At 33.1% G+C, this 14,741-nt stretch overlaps 1 protein-coding gene and 1 long non-coding RNA gene across 4 annotated transcripts in view; one reads left to right on the top strand and one right to left on the bottom strand.

Moving 5' to 3' along the window:
* The window catches only part of LOC110377185 (modifier of mdg4), a 452,561-nt gene that overhangs the window by 332,350 nt on the left and 105,470 nt on the right, over nt 1-14,741 (top strand). The window lies entirely within an intron of this gene.
* On the bottom strand, nt 127-5,110 carry LOC110379665 (uncharacterized). The gene is made up of 2 exons (XR_002429761.3): nt 3,180-5,110; nt 127-2,994 (listed from the first exon to the last, which is right to left on the bottom strand). It is a non-coding gene; the product is annotated as an uncharacterized LOC110379665 (long non-coding RNA).

Here is a 14,741-nt window from a genome sequence, read left to right as displayed (position 1 = left end):
AACTTTACAATATTTTAGCTGAGCAGGAACCGTGAAGTATATTTCGTAAATCATAATCGGCAGGACGAGGGTAAAGCTATATGTTATACCTACTGGAAGGAATTCGATATAAAATAAAACTGAACATTCACTTCACACTCATTCATTTATTTATGTAAATATTCAATACAAAACAGTAAAAGGTAATCAAAACTGAAATACATAGACAATAGATATATTCTTTACAATGATATAACAAAAAAACTAAAATATTTTAAAAAGGTTTATGTGACACAATGGGCGGTCTTATAGCTAAAATTACTCACACGCATCCTGGATAGATTGAGACGAAAGGAAATAACCGTATAGCGGGTAGCCTATATTGTACTCTATTTCCCTAAATATAATTTTATTTTTAGGCTGGAAACAGTGCTCGGAGGACGGGCAGTGTGTCACATACAAAATCACGGACGTACCGTCAGCGTAGCTGTGTGCGCGTTCGTAGACTTGCACAGATATAGCTACGTCGATCGACGCGGGTCAGCGCTGACCGTCGGTCGAGCACTGTTTCCAGCCTTACATATGATATTAAGTTTTTCTCTAAAACGATCCGTAAGCCTTCCTCAACTTCGTGAATCTGTAAGTCCCGTCCAAACACTTCTCGCACCTCGGGGGTAGATGCATATGGTTCGTCACCGCAGTCACAATATTACCACATTTGCCTAGTTTTATGAACGCTCGGCACTTTTCACTATTTTTTTGCGAACAACGAAGTAAAGACTTGCCTTTAACGTGGTAGGAATAGGTGTAGTTATTGTAAAGGATCACTGATTTGCCCTTAGCTAAGGGTATGACTTGGTAAGTCGCTGAAACAAAACAATAAAAAATATGGATCACGAAAAATTCAAATAAGTACTTACTTGACTTAGTTTGGGAGGCATGCAGATACCTATAAAAATATCAATTCAAAGCATTAATGCTTCAATAAAATATACCAACCTGATGTTCTTTAAGGCAAGGCCTACGATTACGTGGCAAGCGATAAAAAATAAACAAAAGAAGACAAGATATGTTCGCAATTTATTTGGTAAGATAAAAATAAACATTTATGAAAGACCATGACTCCAAAAAAAGTCATCAAAAATCACAAATTCTTTGGTATTTAATTTTGAATTTTAATCCATCAAAGTATTTTTTTTTTCTAGTCATAGGCTTTAGTTACTACGTAGTACCCTTGATCAGTTAATAAGCAGCTCGGAGGATAGTGGTTATGGACAGCATTACTAAAAACAATGTTGCCAGCTCTATCTATTCGCAGAAATGCACCACATTTTTTGCTCAACTTCTGGGAACACTGAAGGCGAGACCTGCCCCTCACGTGGTATGAAAAAGTGTAGTTTTCAAAAAGTACCACCGATTTCCCACCAGCTAGAGGCAGTATTTGGTAGTCTGAAAATAGAACATTAGTTACTTTTTTTGAAGGAGACATATTTTTTTAATCATTTTGGTTGTAGAAAAAATAAAACGCTTTTTATGAACATCTTGGTATATTTCCTTTATTTAAAGAAAAAAACAAAACGGTTAAACTAACTCTAAAGAAAACACAATACGTGAACTATTTATCAACTCCCAGTAAATTGTTTTTAAAATAATTTTTAAACTAACAAAAACATCACCAATAGACTTTAAGTAACTGTACAACCAACAGCATTATGGTACCCACTTAAACCTATTTAATATAATTAATGTAAGTACAAAAATATGTTCTTGATATCAATTTGAGTTTTCGCTTAAAGCATAGACTTTCGCACCCACACGCAAAAGAGTGAGACACTAAAGTTACTCAATAAATTCAATGATCTATAGTAATTTATTTTCTAACTTAAAATATATTTTTATTATTAATTAAACTCAAACTTAATTTAAATTTTCACATAAAAATAATTAATATATATGTAATACAAAACTTAATTTTCACATAAAAGATATCCATTTCGTCACTATTCTTTTTGAGTCAACTAATTTATTAACGAGCTAAGAATTATTTTTTCTGTGTTTATTCTTTAATTTTTGGAGTCTATCGAATAACGTACTCTTTGGTATATCATATGTAAGCGAAGCTTGTCTCAGACTGATTTCCTTGTTGTATATTTTATTGACCGCAACCCTCAAAAGTGCTTTATACCAATCCGTTTTCCTGTGTTCTTTTGTATGAACAAATCTCGCGCTTTCTGTGGACCATAAACATATATGTATTATTTTATATGTCTTAAAATAAGTATGCATTCTTGAGGTAAGTTAATACTTAATTAGTATGAAAAGAAATTAAAATAAAATAACTGTTATTTGTATTTTCTGTAATAAAATAAAATCTATAGGAAGAGTAAACTTCTATCTCTCTCTTACCATTACAAACATATGAAGATTGTTTAACTAAGTATACTGTATACAAGGGTCTATAAACAACCAAATGGAGCAAATGTACGCCATAAAATAATTCATCTAAGTGACAGGAGATATGCAGACGGAAATACACGCAAAACCTTCTGCATAAATTGAAGATATAAGAAGTCGGTAATAACAAGTATCAGTGTCAATAATACACGACAAAGAAAAACTAAATAAATGAAAATGTTTAGAATGGACAAGTCAGGGAAACCTTAATTGCAAAACAATTTGTTAGTTTAATGGAGCGAGTAGACCAGAAGAAACATTTGTGTGCGACAATGGCGTGCAATGGCGGAATCTCGCCTACAGGCTAATAAAATCTTCAATTTGATATCTTGATATATTCCCCAGTAGTCGTTCTATGAAATTTCGGGGGCGGGTGATTGTGATTAGTGTCAGCATATATTATCGTCACTCCATCATCTTCGACCTTCAGTTTGGCTGGGCATTTGCCCCGACGTCGCTTCGAACAGATCAGGTTACCCCTCCCTGGAGATGCATGAAAGGTATATCCCTGGTAAACTATAATTGGCTTGCCGTAAGCATCTGATATCAATTCCACGCGGTCTGTAAAAAATACTAGATTTTTATAACTTCCACCAAACTTTGCTTTTGTACTTTACGTACTAGAGATGTAGACATTAATATTGACAAAAAGATTAGGGTATAAAAATAAGGAAAATAATTAAGTAAGATAGGTTTATTTCTAATCAGTTATCTAGTCCATAGTTTTGATATCAACAGATCCTTACATACAATCCATTAGGTGCTTTATAATACTTCGGAGGTGGATGATTATGATCAGTTTTAGCGAGGACGACCTCTCCATCGTCGTTCAGTCGGATCTTGGCATCGCATTTGCCCTGTTTTCGCCTCGAACAGCACAAATACTTCTTTTTCTTATCGATGTATGAAAACGTATATTCTTTATACACCATTAACCCACTCGTTGCAGATGTCGGCATGTAAGTTAAACCATTTTCTGAAATATAACCGTTAATTTATTTTGGTAACCAAATGGAAACAGGAGCAGATTATTGTGACCACAGATTAAGAAATGCTTTTAACATCTTAAATACTTTTTATTTTATGTAATAAATACCAACCATTAACATGCCATCATGATTTTAAATTATCAAAATACTATATTACAATTTCTGAGTAATTGTTTAAAGAACCGCAGATGGCTTAGCACAAGCTCTTGCATTAAAATGGAACTGGGCCGGAAACATAGCTCGCCTGCAAGATCTAGGGTGGGCCAAAAGAGTGACAGAATGGAGGGGGGCAGTGGGCAAAAGAAACAAAAGGAGACCATACGACAGATGGGAGGACGAAATAAAAAGCACAGCGGGTCCAAACTGGATACAAAGGGTCAAACACAAAACGTGAACATTACTAAATATTTATAATAAAACTTCACAATTTTTTATAAAATGTTATATGTATTTATTTAAAGTTCCATATTAATATTCTTATAATAATATCACTAGAGATCAGTCTTGGATATTTTAGGAAAAAAACACGTTTTTTGTTTTATTATGTCCACGGTGAGATTGCGTTGTCTGCAGAAGGCAAAATGTGACTTTATTATAATCATATTAATAAGGTCAAGAATAGATTTTTTTTTTTAACTTAAAATGGAGTTCTCCTCGATGCCTAAACAAAACATAATAAAAACGTACACCAATTCAGTACAATTTTTTTTGACATTTGTCCACAAAACAGATAATCAACTTCTGTAGACGTACTTGAATGAAAACATATTAATAACATCTTTGCAAATTCAAAAGTGAGTCATTTAAAAAGCGAATTTGCTTCTTGATTTTCCTTCTTGTGATTGTCTTTTTTTCCAGACGTTAATCTGCTGTGTTCATCTTGCACTAAGAAGTCATGGATTGCTTTTCTTATCTCTTGAGTCTTAATCGTTTTTTCTTTTCCAGTTTATTACTTGCTCTTAACCACCTCATTCTATATTTAGCCATTTTAGATTCTAATTCAAGAACTCTTCTCTTTAAATTATTATTTTCTGCAACAAGTCGTCGTCTATTCCTTGTAGCCATGCTCTGCCAACTTGTATACGCGAAAACGAAGGACTTGATGGAGGTGTGTTCTCCTGCACAAAATCACGTTCCCTTTTTTTTAGCTTTTTCCTTGTCGCGTTTCTTTTTTGCTTTTTCTCTCCATATTTTTCTTATCTGCTTTTGTTCTCTTGGCGTGTAGTCTTTAATAGTTTTAAATTGCCCGAGCTGTTTTTTAGCTTTGTATCTCTCCCTATCCTTCCGTCTTCTTTCTTCGAGAGCTGCGTCATCCATTTTGGCCCGCGCACGGCGTATACTAAGTTTTTTCTGCTCGCGTCTGCGTTTCTTTTTTTCTTCTTCGGAAAGCTTCCTTGATCGACTTGTTCGTGGCATAATAACTGGAGCAAAAAACAAGGACCATCATACGCAAGCAACACAATGCAGAGCAAAACACAAATTAAAGTGGAAGATAAAAGTGCAAAACCATCATTTATTTGGTTTACAAATACATTAGCATTTATATAATAAATTATTTAACTTCGGTGTTAAAATCTTAAATAATATCAAACACAAAAAATATATATTTACAAAACCTTATTAAATGATCTTAAAAATTCATCATCAGATCTTTAGCAAATAACCTGTGTATAATATGAATTAAGATGAACCTCCTACCTCTATATATATATATATATATCTGTATTTTTTTCGAATATAGCGAAATCCAGAGAAAGTTGGCTTGGTTTGGGGGAGGCCTTTACCCGTGGAGGACCCCTCTTCTTACAGAATAATTTTAATTAAAAAAATTTAAAACACGTTTTTCTTTTTTTTTTATTAACACAACTTTGTAAACCAGTATTATAATTTTTTTCTGGAATCTAGCTTTTTTATTTGATTTATTGGCTAATTTTGACAAACAGTCCATTACTGAGCTTCGTGAATTTCGGCGGAGGATGATTATGGACCGCATAAACATCCACGATGTTCCCTGATTTATCCAATTTCAATTTAGCTTTACATCTCAAGTTAGTCTTCCGTGAACAATACGGGTACATTTTATTCCGACCGTGGAAGGAAAAGGTGTAATTTTGATACATGATTAGGGATCTCCCGTTAACCAGATGAATCGTCTCATAGCCAATACCAGCTGAAATAAATAACACAAGTAGATTATTTAAACAAACTACGTTTTATACATTATAAGTATGGGTTTCTACTCTAGGATCAAAACAAAGGGAATGCTATCAGTGAATGAATTAAAGTAAAAAACTCACGAGCAGATAATCTGGGCTATTCATTTACACATGAAAAATAATTTGACGTACATAAACTTCTAAATATGGCATTATGATTTTCTCAAAGCAGATTTAATGATAAGTTAGTCAATGAGTAGTTTCGAGTACCTATAAAAAATATTTTTATTTTAGATTAAGTATCTACTTTCACAAACGTTCCATCTTCCAGTCTAACATATTTCGGGGGCGGGTGATTATGATTAGCATTAGCTTCCACGATGTTCCCCCATTTATCCAATTTTAATTTAGCTTGACAGTTCGTAGTAACTTTCCTGGAGCAATACGGGTACATTTTGTTCCGACCGCGGAAGGAAAAGGTGTAATTCCGATACATGATCAGCGACCTCCCATTCGGCAGAGTAATTGTCTCGAAATTCATGTCAACTAAAAATAAATAAATGTATTAATTACTACATTTGTTTAATATGATAGATATGTTGTACCTGCTCAAGCCAAAGACTGTGGCTAGTGAATGAAACGTGAACGATTTTGACAAACAATTCATCGTATGGAATTAATTGTATTTGTTAAACATGTATAATTTTTTATGAATTTTAGAAGAACTCAAGAGGGTCTCAGGAATAGGAATCCTTACATGAACCAAAGCCAGTAATTAGATTAAAATATAATACACACACATCACTCATCGTAAAATCACAACACAGCAAACATTAACTTAATTGCATATGATTATTCAAATTGTTCGGGATACCCAGAACGTGAAACCTTTTTTAATGTAAAACCTGTAAACTAGAAACCTCTTTATGTCTGTATTTTGTTTTATCTTTTTTTAAATTTTCTCTGTCAAAAATATGTCTTGCGGAATACAACTCTGATGAAATTTTCACGAAGCATTTTTTATTGATTTAACATACAATCCTGTTCACAAATAAATTAAAAATTATACATTTCAATAGATTTTCCAACAAAAAATTATAAACTTCTTAAAATTATGGTTAGGTACTATTACTAATCAAACACTATGATACCTTATAGCGAGGTATTTATATAATAAAAAGAAGGAATATACCTAAGTATAAATAAATAATTAATTACATAAGTTTATTCATGAAGTTTTTATAAATATACCTTTATGTAGGTAATGTTGACTAGTTGACTACAATATATTTACTTAGAGATAAGTTATAAATCCACTTATAAATAAGTCTATTGATTTTCAACATCATTGCACTTAAAAAGACGAATGCCCGTTTCCACCAGGTTAGTGGCTTAGGCTCTCAGTGGTCGATGTAGCCCCAACTGGGAGCCTAAGCCCCCGATAGGTCCCAAAATAATTTCACCATTGGTTAAGTGATACTCAAAGCATTAAGCCCTTATAATTTAAGGTGAAAAAATCTCATATACCCAACTAAGGGAACACCTAACGACAGTTTTAATTTCGTCATTGGTTAAGTGACACTCAAAGCATTAGCCGGGCCGGCCAACCATTCGCCTTCCATTTACAGAAGGAATGAAAAATAATGTATGTGTCGCAGGCATTTGATTGAACGACTTGCGCCTCTATGAAATAACTCGCAAAAAGACACAAGTTGTTCAATCAAAGCAGCTGTAACTTAACTGTGACATATATATTATTTGCGCCTCCATGAAATTACTCGCAAAAAGCCACAAGTTGTTCAATCAAAGCAGCTGTAACTTAACTTTACTGAAACACAAAAATATACTCTCCTTTATTCGTGACATGATACTCAGGTGGAGGATGATTATGTTCAGTCATGGCCGACAAGATATTTTCTTTCGCATCCAACTTCATTTTAGCCGGACACTTCCAAAGCTGTCTTTTCGAACAGCATAATTGAGTTTTACCATTTTTATATGAATATGTATATTTTTTATACATAACAACCCGACCGCGACTTGTCTTCACTTCTCTAATGGCATCATTATCTATTAAAGAAAAGTCTTGATTAGTAGGTTATTTTTGTAGAAAAGTGTCAATACGAATCAAGAATTAATATATGAATTATTTAAGGAGATTAGTAATAACAAAAAAAAACTTTCCATATTTTTATTCATTTAATAAGAATTAGCCCAAAGTAATGACTATTTCCACACTATGTTATAATTAACTTAAGTAGCTGTTACACGCACAATGCCGCGGTGACGCTTTATTAAATAAATATTATACTAGCTTCTGCTAGCAGTTTCAGCCGCATCCCGTGGGAACTTCTGCACGAACCTAGATAAAAAGTAGCCTATAGCCTTCCTCGATAAATGGGCTATCTAATACTGAAATAATTTTTCAAGTCGGACCCGTAGTTCCTGAGTAATCTAGGCAAACAAACAATCAAACTGTTCAGAACAACTGTTACAGTTCTAAATAAACATTAGATGTACATATAGATATACTCGGTTAGGAGTCCTTGGTAGTCGAGCCGTTTTCCTCCGGTTCCCTGAGTGCGCAGGATTTTTCCTATAGACGAGGCATCACATCTATTCTACATAAATATGATCTTATCTCTACATTAAGTACATGATTTAAATTTTTCTGAACATTTTCAATAATTTAATCCTCAGTCAAGCTTCAGATACTGTCCGTTGTTCAATCGCGTATACTTCGGAGGCGGATGATTGTGCTGCGTGTACGCATTCACGATATAACCGAATTTATCCAGTTTTAACCGGGCAGCGCATTTCATTGTCACTCTCTTTGAGCAGTAAGGATACAGTTTCACGTTTTTCGGACCCTGGTACGAAAAGGTGTAGTCTTCATACATAATTAAGGATTTTCCATTTGTTAGCTGTATTATTTCGTATTGTTTGTAGGCTTCTGCAAAGAAAATGCATTATTTAACATAAGTCGTTATTTAACCATGTAACAAATATAAAATATTGATAAAATATATGATTTCATAAAAATAACAGTTTGTTTTACGCACCTGAGTACTGTTCTCTGAAAGGATACGATTTCTCAAAATGAAACAAATTAATTTAACAAAACATTTATTGAGCATCTTTAATAGTTAGCATTGAAACATTAATTTGTTTTAACACTTTCTTTAAATATTTGTTTATTTATTCATTCAAACGGGTGCGTTTAAACCAAATGAGTGAATGCTAGAATGAGCATGTCCCTGTCTATCGAATTCCTTTAGAATGCTCTGTTTATATTCAAATATTTTATAGGGAAATACTTAATGCTATTTTCCGCGCTCTTTTTGGTTTAAACGCACCCTCAAAATATATTTGACTTGCCGTTTTCCCGCGGTTTCACCGGCGTCACGTGATAACTACTGCCCGTACCGGGATAAAATATAGCCTATGTTACTCGTGGATAATGTAGCTTTCGAATGGTGAAAGAATTTTTAAAAACGGTCCAGTAGTTTTTGAGCCTATTCATTACAACCAAACAAACAAACAAAGATTTCCTCTTTATAATATTAGTATAGATAACAAAGCGACTACATTTACCTATAATATGATTATTATCTACATGTGAGAAGAACTGGATACATCAGTAAATCTTATTAATTGACTTATTTATTGAAGTTTTTTATTAATAGCCGAATTAAGAATATCGCTGACCCTGCTAGCTGGGTTTTTGTTCCTTTCAGGTGGTTCTTCGTGCCTCGTCTGGAACCGTTCCGGATTCGCTCGACGATATTGTCGGTAATACCGAAGAAACTCCGGAACGTAATCTAAAAATATTATAATATATCAACTTAATTACGTATTTTAAAAGAAATGTTAAAGTTCATATGCATAAAGTTGCGCAGTTGTTGCAGCTGCACATAATTAGGTTTTAATTGGTATGACAAATAACTGCAAATGAAAAGGACAAATATATCTTTTATTGCGATCATTTAATATACTAAACCAAAAAAAGGTAACTTAGTATCGAAGTTTAGGCGTAACTTAAGTCCATCATGCATTATGTAATAACATAATCAGGGTTGAAATATTCATATTATGAAACCTAATCCTACGGTTGAGATATAAAATTACAGTATTCGATTTGTAGATATTCGAGCTATACGAACAGATACCGATTTATACAACAAATGCGTAAAATTTTCTTAACATTAAAACCTAAAGAATATCGAATACCGATTTCAAAAAAAAGGCGGTATGCATGTATCTATGTTTATGCGCGATTATCTCACGTTTGGCTGGACCGATTATGACTATCGCAGAGTATTTGTCACACTAAAGGTCATGGCACTCATGAAAAGCACGGCACGGCGCAGCTTCAACGCAGCGACAACCATGCCATTTAAATTTGACCCTTAAATCGTATCTCATATAAAACATTTTATAGCGTCAATATAAAAAATCAACGGCTGGGCGACATCGAGCTTTCAGCTACCTAACAACAGCTGTGCCGTGCTGTGCCGTTCATATGCCTTTAGGAACCTAAAGGGAAAATTGACAAATGGATTTTATATTTTTGTAAAAAAAGTTTTTTACATAATCTCAAGTACCTAACTTCTGCCCAGCAAAAACTATAACTAAACTTAATACCGCATAAACTTCAGATTTTCAACAACAGATTTGGCGGGCGCATGATTATGTTGGCCAAGTACGCCTACAAATTCTCTTAACGGTGTCAAGAGTACTTGACACTTGCATCCAGCACCTTTCTTGGAGCAGTACCACCTGGTCTTACTGGTCATCTGAACAAAGGTGTTATCTTCATAGATAAGCACGGTGCCACCACGCTTGCTTGGCACGAACTCCAGAAATGGTTCTTGAAATAAGAAGAGGGAGATGAAATACCTGGTTAATGGAATCTAGAGTGTAGATGGCAATTCTATGGAAAAGGTTTGAAGGAAATAAATCGCTTTTACTTATTAATTTTATTGCGTTTACCTTAAATAACGAATATAACATTTCGTTGCAGATTCTAAATAAATGTAAAAAATCCTGTTACAAACAGGAATACACATATCATTATAATTAGGACACACGCACTTTCATTTTTAGATTACACACACTACAAGACTTCAGTCACAAAAAATACCACACTGAAAGTTATTATATCTACTTTATTGTACTTGATACTTTATCTCAGGCTCATGATTATGGACACCAATCTCAGTGACGAACTGTCTGTCTTGCGTGACTATGACTCTTGCTTTACAACCTTTGTTCTTCTTGGAGCAGTACCAGCGAGTGTTACCGACCATACGAACGTATCTATTATTGTCGTATATAAGGATCAGCCCTCCTCGCCTTGAAGGCACGAACTTTAGGACTGGGGCTGCAAACAAAAGATGATCAAGTCAAGTTCTATAAATAAGAAACGAATAGTTTTGTGGTGCACCTAGCTGTTGACGTTTCTTAAACATCTGTAATAGGTTTAATTATTTATGAAATAAAAACATTTGACTTTGCTTACGCGAGGTACCTAATTTTTGCGTTTAATTCGTCGCAGAAAATAATAGACTTTTGCCCAAAAATCTTATGTAAAATGAATATCTTTTGTAGGAAGCAGGGAATTAATAATTATTTTAAAATAGTTTTTATTTTTAATAATAAAATAATATTTTTTCATGACAGGGGCAGACAGATCGCCTGACCTAAAGCGATTCGCGACACCAATGAATATAGAATATTTTTTTACCCTTCATTCCATTCATGTGAATCTTTTATTACAGTTGTATTGAATAAATAAAAATAATTTTAAAGAAGAATAATTTATTAAATTCAATGTTGAAATAGAGACTTTTTCTTAACATTAATGATATTTATTTACATAATTTGAGACTAGTTAAACATCGGGCCATGCTTAGCCATTTGAACATCGAGGTTAGATTTGAAATTCGGAACTCTTTAATAATATGGTCTCATAATATGATAAACAGTGAAGAATATATTAAATATGTACGTTTTTTTAGTCTATATACGAAACCCGAAACTTTGAGGACCTCTTGGAGGAGAGACAGTATTATTTACTATTAATGAACAACTACTGATTATAATTGTGCTTTTTGTTACAATAAATATATTTGAGTTTGTAATTATGAACGAACTTGGCGGACACACTGCCGTGTGTGTAGACTTGATTTGACATTTATTTATCTACGTAAAACTGTGTAACATTCAAAAATGTAAGTGAATTATCTATTAATTTGAATATTATTCTGTTGAATTACCTATTCAATTACTGTACTATTATAATAACTGATTTGAAATTGCTTAAATTTTTCTTAACAATAATGTACTGACAACGGATTGAGTTAAACTTATAAATGCCCGAATATTCAAACGTCACTTAATTTTAAACGAAGATTCCAATTTCTCTGATCACATAAATGTCCGTTTTTTTAAAATAAAACTACGTGAAAATTCACACAGTTGTTTAAAGAAAACTGATGTTTATTGTCAGTAAACTTGGGCTGTAACTTGTTCCTGAATTGAGAATCCAAAAATTACTTTTGAATCATACCATTTGATCAATGTTTAGTTTTAGTCTTAATTCCGTTTCTTTTTTAGTTTAAGACTTAAATTCAGTCTAAAATTAAGTCACCTTTGATTAAATAAACATATTCTTATTACTATAAATTCTCTTTATTTAGCGGAATTAAGTTCTAAAACGATAAAGTGTACCCTCAGCCGTTCTATATAACCGCGGTGGGGCATGATTATGACTCCCCATTTCTCTGACTAGTTCCCCTAAGTTATTGGTGATCACCCGAGCATCACAGCCTGACAGCTTCTTAGAGCAGTACCATCTGGTCTTCGTATGCATGTGGAAGTAGGTAAAGTTCTTGTAAATAAGTATGAAACCCCGACCACGACTGCTCGGCAGATATTCTAACGTCCCATCTGCAATTTATTGTAAAGCATTAGTAATGTTTATAAATCTTGTAGCGAATTAAATAAAAAATATGAAATTAATTATTCTAAATTCTTAGAAATACACTAACCTGCAAATAAGTAGTACTGCGTTTAATATCAGTAAATTTTTAAACCAAGTCCAAGTTTTAAATGAATCCAGGAAAATAATACAAGATTTCAAAAAGAACTTTCAATTATTATATTAATATTTACAAACTATAGGATAATTCAAGAAGAGTGAGTTTTACACAATCCCTCTCATTAACAAACACGAATCAAACACCGAAGAATTACACGGTTACACCAAAGAATAAGAAAGAAATATCTATGTAAAGGATACATGTTCATCGTTTTAAACTCAGACTAACTTTACTCCGTATTTATTAACAAGGGCATGAGTATTTGTACACTTACATATAATATCGAAAAATGCATATAACGCATTATATTACAGGTATGTACTTGTACTATGTAACATATTGTGAGTAGTTATTTCTGTAAATTATAATTATTTACAAATTATTCGCAAATTGTCCTTAGCCTTATTTCAATAAAGTTAACAAGTCAATCTCAAGAAAATGAAAAACTGCAAAAACTAAGATAGGGTCTATAGAACCGTCATCGGAATCAGTGTAAAGCACTTGTACTCAGCTACATCCGGTTAGACTGGAAGCCGACCCCAACATAGTTGGGAAAAAGGCTCGGAGGATGATGATCCACAGATACGTCATTGGAGACAGTCGTCAACTTTTTGGTAGTAGAATAAAAACGTATGACAGCTACTTCGACATTTAAGATAGCTTCATATACTGACCATTTGAATGTTTGTAATACATCGGAGGTGGATGGTTATGGTCCGTATTGACCCAAGTGATCAAACCCAGTTTGTCTAATTTGATTTTTGCTGGACACTTCATATTCACGTACTTGGAACAGTAGGCATTTTTCTTTCCCGTTCCTTTGAAAGAAAATGTATAGTCTTTGTACATGATCACAGTTTTTCCCGACACTGTGATAATCTCGTAATCTGTAATGCGAAATCGTAATCGTTAGTTCATGTTTTAATTGTGGTTCATGGTTGATCATTTCGTAAATAGTATATAGTTACAAAGGTAAATCGTACATACTTTCATAGTAGGTATCTAACATTAAGAGCTGCCCACGCATCTCCGCTCAAATATGTTGTTGCAGCCAATTTTAATTACATAATTCTAGCTGTTGCCTTACTGGTCTCCGAGGAACTGGGCTTTCCTCGATATGCCGACACCAACTGTATGGTTTACGTATTTTAGAGTAAAACATAAAATAATGTCAAAATCAATTTTATTTATAATTAAATGTATAATACAATATCAATAAAAATATCTTGAAACAAGTTAATAAACAATAAAACTGTCCTATTTTACATATTTAGAGCTACATAGGTATATTTGCTAAATTAATTTACGCCTAGATATCGTTCAAGACATGTTTTGACACTGTCAGTTCCTACGAAATTTCTATTAGAGACTTGCAAAGAAGATTTGTTGTCATCCATTTATCAACATATCAGCCTTTTTATCGTCCCACTGCTGCAAAATTACAAGTGCAAAGGCGGTCTAGTACTAATCTTATTATAAACCTTCACCAAATATAACCTAATAATGCCTACACCCTAATTTATGCATGTTTTATAACCTATTTAAACACAACAAAATTTTAAATTTTCAAGTAAATTCCGCTTCCATTTTTATAATATCTCGTTGGTGGATGGTTGTGGTCTAAATCAGCGAATAAGAGATTTCCTTTGATATCAAAACGCAGTCTTGCTGGGCATTTTTTCTGAATGTACCTAGAACAGTAAGCGAGAATCTTCTTCGTGCCTCGGAACGAAAATGTGTGATTTTTGTACATTATCACTTGTTTTCCTGTTGATATTGTTATTAGCTCGTAATCTGTAAGAAGTAAAATGGTGTTTCTGTATTACTGTTGTGTGTGCATGGAAAAGTTTCTCTTGTTATTACTCTCGCGGAGAAGGTCTTAAGGAAATAGTTAAAAATGAACACTTTTAATAAAAAACAGTTTGTTTTCATTTCTACATAGATTTTTCCTAGGTATATGTATTATGAATTAAGAGTAAATAAAAGAATCTACAGGTACCTTATTCAATACTTGATAGAATTGTTCGTTTATTTTACTTATATACAGACAGGAATAAAAA

This window comes from Helicoverpa armigera, chromosome 14 (assembly GCF_030705265.1).
Source record: "Helicoverpa armigera isolate CAAS_96S chromosome 14, ASM3070526v1, whole genome shotgun sequence".
NCBI classification, from domain to species: domain Eukaryota; kingdom Metazoa; phylum Arthropoda; class Insecta; order Lepidoptera; family Noctuidae; genus Helicoverpa; species Helicoverpa armigera.
This window is presented reverse-complemented; position numbering and strand designations above follow the sequence as displayed.